We start from the raw sequence: 8,693 nt of genomic DNA on the forward strand, positions 1-8,693 counted from the left end.
AAAAAGATGATTTTTTATTAATGCCCTTTAAAAATGCTCTAAAAAAAGTGATTTTAAAAAGTTACGCAATCTAAAATAAGACCACTAAAAAGAGCTATCATTCTTGCAAAAAATAAGCCCTTAAACAGATTTGTGAGGTGAAAAATAAAAAAGTTCTGCATATGAAAGACGGTGATGCTAAAATTAACAACAATTTTGCCAAATTACTTTTTATTCAGTAAAAATGGGAAAAAATAAAAAATATATATAAATGAAGTATTTTCATAATCGTGGCGACCCATAGAATAAAAATAATATACTATTTTTATGGTATGGTTAACGGCCAAAAAAAAAAAACACATAAAAATTTTCCTAAAAATTGATGATTTTCATTTCCTCCACCAACAAAGAGTTAATTAAATCTCACCAATTAGCTGTAGATGCCCCAAAATTACGTACCAGAAAAGTGCATCTCATGTGGCAAAATAAATAAGCCCCTATAGGTCCTCATTAAAAAAAAGAAAAAAATTATAGCCTGTACAATGTGACATAGCAAATCTGATTTGGATGGCGCCTCTTTCCCTTCTATGCCCGGCCGTGCGCCCATACAGCAGGTTACCAGCACATATGGGGTATACGTGTACTCGGGAGAAATTGGGTATCAAACTTTGTGGAGCCTTTTTTAATTTAATCCATTTTAAATGTTTAATTTTCCACCCAAAATGAGTGTATTGTGAAAAAATATTACAATTTGCAGACTCCACCTCCGTTTTGTTTTAACCCCTATAAAACACGTAAAGGGTTAACAAACTTCTTAAAAGTAGTTTTTCATACGTTGAGGGGTGTAGTTTCCACAATGGGGTAATTTATGAGTCTCGCTATTATTTAGGCCTCTCAGTGTCAATTAGAAGTTGAGCAGGTCCATCCAAGTACGGGTTTTGGCGATTTTACAAAAAATGTGAAAAATGGCACCCAAATTCTGAGCCTCATAACATTCTAGTAAAATATGTGGAATCTTAAAAAACCATGCCAACATAAAGCAGACATTTGGGAAGTGTAAGTTATGAATTTATTTGGGTGCTTTGACTATCTGCATCAAAAGTAGAGAATTTAGAACGTTGAAAATAAAGAATTTTTCTAAATTTTTGCCAAATTTTGTTTTTTTTTCATAACTAAACGCAAAAGATTTCATCCAAATTTTTAAACTAATTTGAAGTACAATGTGTCACGAGAAAACAATCTCAAAATCCCCTGGATATCTCATAGCGTTCCCACGCTATAACCACTTATAGTGACACCGGCCAGATTTGAAAAATGGGGCCGCGTCCTTTAGGCCAAAAGATGCTGAGTCCCCTAGGGGTTAATGTGTTGGAAACACAATGTTACCAAAATATGTCATCATGAGTGGAGCGTTTGGATTGCCTTTCCAAACACTACCAAAATGCCACTTGTGAACTTGGCCTCAGGTACTACAAACCCTTATCCCAGAGAATTTTTAAACTTTTTATCATGTGGTGTGTGGGGGGGCATATTAACCCCTTGTCCCTGATGGGCTTTTTCCATTTTACTTTCTGTTCGTCAGGATCCAGGATGTGTGGATCCACTGGACCACCACGGGAGGTGATACTAGCCGACACCTGGGACCGGAGTCTAAGTGGCACCTGGTCTTCACCAAAGCCCACCGCAAAGCGGGATGGACTTGCTGTGGCAGGGTACCACCAGGTTGTACCACAGGTGCGACTAGCCCGCGGTGGCAGCCGAGGTCGTGGTACCTTAGCAGGAGACAGTTTTGAGGCCAGGTCCAGGCACAGGGTCAAGGCAGGAGGCAGAGATGCAACGTCAAGTGCAATCCGGGGTTGGTCCAAGCAGATGGGTACGGGTACACAGGCACACAGGAATGCAGGACATGGGAACTTACGAGCAGGAACACATGGGAACGCAGGAGATACAGGAATGCAGGAAACACAGGAACGCAAGTGTCACAGGAATGCAGGAGTATCGCTGGGAAGCTTTTTCTAAGGCTGTGAGGCACAAAGATCTGGCAGGGGACACAGGAAGGGGCTGAAATTATAAGGTGGAGGTGTTCACGAATCAGCGGTGCGCTGGCCATTAAAAATTTTTGGGGTAAGTCCAGTCAAACGAACAGGTAAGGCGAGCACTGCAACCGTAAGCGCTGCAACGGGTAAGTCCAGCGCTGCAGAGGGAGCGGAGGCGAACGGAGGAACACGGGTGCGCCCGCGATCCGAGACAGGAATTCCGGGAGCACCTGTGACACTGAGGTTGGAGCTAAGGTTGGAGGTAAGTGCTAGCACAAAGCCCCAAATAATTACACCCACCACCACCAGGGTGTCCGCAGGAAAATATCATCTACACTGATGGTCTGGCCCTGAGGCAGCAGCAGGCTGGTTTTGCTAGGCCAGGAATGGCCAGTAACAGAGGCTCATCCTGCCCTGGTACTGCTAAGCTATTGCTGGTTGTATATGGCTGGAGAAAAAAAACTTGGGGGGTCTCAAGCATTTTTTTTTTTAAATTTCACTAGTTTCACTAGTTTCTGAAAAACAAAGTACTGAAGACATATTTGCAACCTGAAGAATGGAAGTGATGATGGTTGAAGAACAAGAGGAACTAGAACCTAGTGCAATTGCGACAGAGCTTGAGGTGCGGCCTGAAGCCAGCCTGGACTTTGCCCCATTTAGACATGAACAAAAAGCCGAAGGACTTCCTAATATTGCGTGGTCCACAGCAAGTAAAACATTTTAGATATCCCTAGGATGCAAGTAAAAGAAGCTTTGATAGTTAGCATTATTATTGTAAACTTCCCAACAAGGACATAACAGAAAGTCAGTGGCTCATGTATTCAGTAAGCAAAGATATGTTTATTGCTTTTGCTGCAAAGTCTTCCTTCCCCAATTTATTGTAGCTACCATGTGTTCTACTGGAACAAATGATTGGAAGAACTTGGCTGGAGATTTGGCTACCCATGAAAAAACTGATTACCATAAAAAGCATTTCAGAAATGAAAAGATCTTGAGACAAGATTGCGGATGAAGCTAACAATCAAAGACCAAAATAAAGAAGTAATTGAAGCTGAAACGAATCATTGACAAAATGTTTTAAAAAGACTGATTGTGCTTGTTAGAACATTGGGTATGCAAAACTTAGCTTTCTGTGGGACATCCAATAAATTATTTGATAAAAACAATGGAAACTTCCTGAAGTTTGTGGAGGCGATAAGAGAATTTGATGAGGTCATGAAGAAACGTGTTAGAAGGGTAACCAATCGTGAAACTCATTTATCTTGGAAGTGGAATTCAGAACAAGATGATCCAATTACTAACACAACAAGTAAGGCAAGAGATCTTAGCGCAGCTGCATTTGGCAAAATATTACTCACTTATCTTACACTGTACTCCGGAGAACATATGACTTTAATATTGCGCTTTATTTGGTTGCAGGAAAGTGATTCAAACAATACAACTGTGGTGACCATTAAGAGCACCTCTTGGGTTTTATTGAAATGGAAAGCACAACTGGTGCTGAAATGACAAGTGGACAAATTTCAAGTTGACTTTAAAGATATGCTAGGCCAGGGTTATGATAACGGCTCTAATACAAAAGGCAAAATCAGTGGTGTTCAGGCTCGTGTGCGGGAACTAAATCCTTTTTTGTACCTTGCAGCACACATTCATTGAACCTTGTTCAACCTTGTCAGTGATGCTGCATCTACTTGTGTGGAAGCTGTGGAATTTTTTTTTTCTGCATCCACCCAACAATGGAACATACTAAAGCAAAATTTGGTAGCTTCACAACAGTATTTAACCATAAAACCATTGAGTACTACACACTGGTAAAGCCGAATAGATGCTGTGAAGGCTGTCAGGAACCTGTTGCTCAAAATAGACAATGCCTTGACTGCAGCTATGGAGGATACTACCTTGAGAGGCACAGCTCATTCAAAGACCATTGCAGATAGAGTAATTCAGAAAAATGTTACAGAATTGACATTTTTTTCTGGACTTATACTGTGGTTTGACATTTTATTTGACATAAATCTCACTAGCAAGAGACTCCAAAGCATTGAAAGGACCATTTCTGGGACCACAGAACAATTGGTGAAAAGAGAATTGTACCTTCAAGAATATCGTTCTGATGCACAATTTGAAAATATTCTGAGATTTGCCAGCAGTCCAAGGAAGAAATACCAGAATAAGACTATTTGATTACGAGGTAGAGGATAAAAAGCTTACAGATCCAAAGGAAATTTTATTAGATTGTGCAATCCAGTCAGTAGAAGAACGCTTTTTGCAGCTTTGGGAGCACAGCATTGTCTTTGGGGTACTGTATAAAGAGAGTGGAAGAAGTTAACACTCATTAAGATAAGTTAGGAGAAATTCTTGCACACGTCAAACAACGGGGTATTGATGGAGCAGATTTATGCTGCCATGAACTAAAATCTGTCTCCTGATAAATTCCCACTGGTTGCATTACACCTAAGAATGTTTTAGAGGATATTGCCAAAACAAAAATGACCAGCATATTTTCTAATGTCTTGCTCTTTGTATTCTCCTTGCACTTACAATAACCATTGGAAGTGGCGAGCAGTTTTTCCAAATTAAAGCTCATCAAATCATTTTGTGGTCAACTGTAACACAAGAAAGACTCATAGGCCCGACAACATTATCCATTGAGCATGAACTTGCCCAAGAATTGGACCTGAATGAAGCAGTACACACATTTGGTTCTCAGAAGGTAAGAAGAACAACTTTATTTTTAACATATTGGGGCTTATTTACTAAGAATGCACAGACGCATTTTCGTCGGGTTTCCCGACTGTTTGGGGATCACACCAGGGATTGTGTCGCACGCGATTGTATTGTGTCGCAATTGCACATGCTTTCACACGACGGTGGGGGGGATCCAACGGATTCAGACTAGGCACGGGATTTAACATTTACATTTGTGTTGCAAGCCATTCACTTACATGTACTGGGAAGTACTTACATCTGCTGGGGAGTTCATCCTCGTCGGACAATCCGGATAGGGTATAGTGCAGGGACCAGGTAAGTAAATGTGCCCCATTGTTGAAGTTTCAAGGTATCTTTTATATGTTTCAAGCTTACAAGTTATCAAGTTTTTGATGTTAAAGTTCTCTGATCCAGAGGGAAAGTAACCATTAAGTCTTCCTGGTAAGTTAATGTGAGCAAAATTAATGACAGAAAGCGTAAATATCCTTGCTTGCTGAAATTCACAGAAATATTTGATCCTTATTAGTGTAATGAATATGCAGTGCATCTTTCTTTTCATGATCAAAATCCTAATTATTTGAGTATGTTTTTTTGTCTTTATTATAGTTTCAAGTGTTTTGATTACTATGATTACAAAGATGACCTGAAATTTCAAGAAGTTTAAAAACTTGAGCCTTCATCCAGATATCCTGGTAAGTTACTACTTTTGTCAAATATTGTCATAATATATATCTTTATTATAGTTATATGCCTGCACATCAGTGAAATATTTACTGATGTGAAATTTGCTGAAAGAAGCTGGATATACATTTTTCTACTTACAGCTGAGGCAAATATTCACAGTTAAATGTTCAGTTTATTGTGGACGATTAAATACTAGAAGGCTACTTGGATTTTTTTTAACCTATTATTCAGTGGAGGGGAGGGGGGCATTGCCCTGTGTCTGACTATGCACTAAAAGATTATGCAAACTGCTTGCAAACGTATTTAAGAAGAATTTGTGCCAGTATTGTGTTGCGGCTGCACTGTGTCCTCCACGTCACAATATTCTGCACATAAAATGCAACCATATTCATTACTGCGACTAAAAAAAGTTGGTGCATACTTTTTGAGTGGTGCAGGGTGCGCCAGATTAATGAAGGCTGTGCGCCACTTTTAATTAATCAGGCGCACCATGCACACTCCACTGGCAAACTGCACCTAGGGTTGTTTGCACTGCTTATGATAAATGTGGCCCATAATCTTTCCTCCACATCCCTCCCTTCAGACCTTACCATCACAATTCATGGCTCCACCCACTCTCGTTCCTTAAGTCCCGACAGAGTTCAGTAGTTGGGAGACACCTGGTACTCACACTGTAGCACAGCTCCATCATAGGAATTTGCTTAAAGAGGACCTTTCGCCACCTCACTTAAATGGAGATTAGCATACTCTTCTTTAGGGGCTGCTACACAGATATCAGTCCATTATAATCTATCTTTAGTAAGAGAGCTGAATATGGAGGCGTGTGGTTTGCTCATCTTCTCTTCTCAGGACTTATCTCTGGCTCATTCTCAGGTGCTGGACCTTCTCCCCTGTATGAACCTCTTTCCTCTGAATCTCCCGCACTGCTGAAATCCAGTGCCCTAATTGGCTGCAGGCAGACAGTCCCCTCCCCTCTCTGTCACACAGAGGAGGTTGCTGCAAGGAGGGAGAGGGAGGTGCCGCCCCTGAAATAACCCCGTGTACCCCTGCGCTTCTCCACCGATAACATCCAGGGGCACAACAGGGGCCTGTATTTGGCTTGTGTCTCTGGCTCCTGTTGTGCCCCTGGATGTAATCTCTTGACAGGCACCGTAGCAGCTGCTACGGTTGTAGTTACGCCCCTGGATAGGAGCCCTGGCTGCAAGCCAGATGCGGCCATCAAAAGAGCCACATCTGGCTCGTGAGCCATAGGCTCCCGATCCCTGATCTAGAGGCTATGTTTACACATTCTGCTAATATTCTGTTAACATAGCATTTACACTGCATTTACATAATCCCAATGTTACAGTATTGCGTTCACATTGTGTGTACTTTTCCTTTACATTGAAAACGAGTTGTGAAACCAAATGCGATGTTACCACTAACACAATATAAATGCAAATTTTATACCATGATGTAAATGTGAGGTGAACGCAGATGCAATGTAAACTCAAACGCAATGTTATCGCAAAAGAAATGTAAACATAAAACATGATTTAAAAGTATCTACATTACATTTACGCAAACATGATGTTAACATGGTGTATGCACTAATATTTCATATACTTGTGTCTTACATTTGTGGGTACGTGGCATTTGCGATAACTTGCAGGAATTTCACTTGTGGTTGCGTTTATGTGCTGTGTTTTTCAAGTTTACATTGTGTTGCGATTGTGTCGCGTTTACACTTACGTTTACATGGTATTTCTTTTCTAGGTGTTCCCGGCATATCAAGACTTGTGAAGGACAGCCCTGGGATCAAGATGTAGAACACCAATAACTTGCACATATCTGAAAGTGTTCTTTTTCAATTATCTCATTTCCTTTTTTATTTTATTTTGGAATGTACACAATGTTTGAAATAAGCTTAAAATTTACTCATGTTAGGATTGTAACAAGCAGCAGGTTGTGAACCCACTGTGCTATCTAACTAGTTTAGCTTTGGGCTACACACTAAGGGCATTATCCCTGGACCTCTCCAGTATTCACCCATTTACCCCTACACAGGGAACTGGACTTTGCTTTTGAGAGATCGCAAGGCTGCTACCTCTTGTGGTGTTAGATAGGAGTTGGCCCACCGGGCACAGAGACACCAGTGTATGGTACCAGGAGATCAGGCAAAGCGGCCAGTCAATGTCAGTTCGTAAACAAGGCAAAACCAAAAGACAGGCAGAAGGTTGAGGAAAGCAGCACATATTCGTAATACAAGCCAGGGAGCACAGATCAAAGAGTCAGAGAACAGGCTGGGGTCACACAAAAATGAAACATTAGAAGCATTACACCTTACAGCAGGACTAGAACCCTTTTTGCTCAGGTGCAGGGAGCAGGTCATGCTAGGGTATATGGCTGGAGGTGCGCGCTGATAGGCTGAGACAGTCTAGCTGGGAAACGCCCTGCTCCTTTAAGAAGGAAAAAAAGGTGCTGCCTTGGCCAGACATGGCTGCTGAAGGTATGCCTGCAATGGGGAATGCAACCAGGGGCTGAACCCATTGCCAGCGGATATATGCACATAGGACTACACAATGACCTTGACATTTAGGAAATGGTGTAATCTAAGTTTGATCTCCATTGTATCTGTATGAGAAAACACACTGAGATCTCGGTCACATGTTCTGCTAGCGTTGCATTCATGACGCAATGCTAGCATACGGGGGGAATGCCTCGGCCTGATGGCATATGCGTTTCTAGGGAAATGCATGCTTTTGTTAACGAGGTCCGGTGTCTTGCGTTTAAAAAGTACAAAACACCAGGGTCTGATTACTAATAGCATGTGTTTCCGTGGAAATGCATATGTGATTGGGCCAAGGACAACCCCCAACCCCAGGCTAGCATTGCCAGTGGCTCATTGTAATGAATAATTTGCAAGAATATCATATACTGAAATACAGGCGATCCCCTACTTAAGGACACCCGACTTACAGATGACCTGTAGTTACAGACGGACCCCTCTGCCCACTGTGACCTCTGGTGAAGCTCTCTGGATGTTACTATAGTCCCAGCTGCAATGATTAGCTGTAAAGTGTCTGTAAAGAAGCTTTATTAATAGTCCTTGGTCGCATTACAGAAATAAATTTTGAAACTCCGATTATCACTGGGGAAAAAATTTTTTGCTCTGGATCCACAATAATAAAATCTTCAGTTTTGACTTACATACAAATTCAACTTAAGAACAAACCTATGGACCCTATCTTGTATGCCTATTGCCTATACAGTAGTATTGCAGTATATGATAGGAACAATCTGACG

The 8,693-nt window shown here is 41.3% G+C and overlaps 1 long non-coding RNA gene across 1 annotated transcript in view; it reads left to right on the plus strand.

Moving 5' to 3' along the window:
• Positions 1–8,439, plus strand: part of LOC140065804 (uncharacterized) — a 53,151-nt gene extending 44,712 nt beyond the window's left edge. Inside the window, exons 3-4 of the long non-coding RNA XR_011848058.1 lie at positions 5,331–5,416; positions 7,164–8,439. This is a non-coding gene — a long non-coding RNA (uncharacterized lncRNA). The remainder of the gene's footprint in view (positions 1–5,330; positions 5,417–7,163) is intronic.
• The last annotated feature ends 254 nt before the right edge of the window (positions 8,440–8,693 follow it).

This window comes from Engystomops pustulosus, chromosome 6 (assembly GCF_040894005.1).
Source record: "Engystomops pustulosus chromosome 6, aEngPut4.maternal, whole genome shotgun sequence".
Classification (NCBI taxonomy): Eukaryota; Metazoa; Chordata; class Amphibia; order Anura; family Leptodactylidae; genus Engystomops; species Engystomops pustulosus.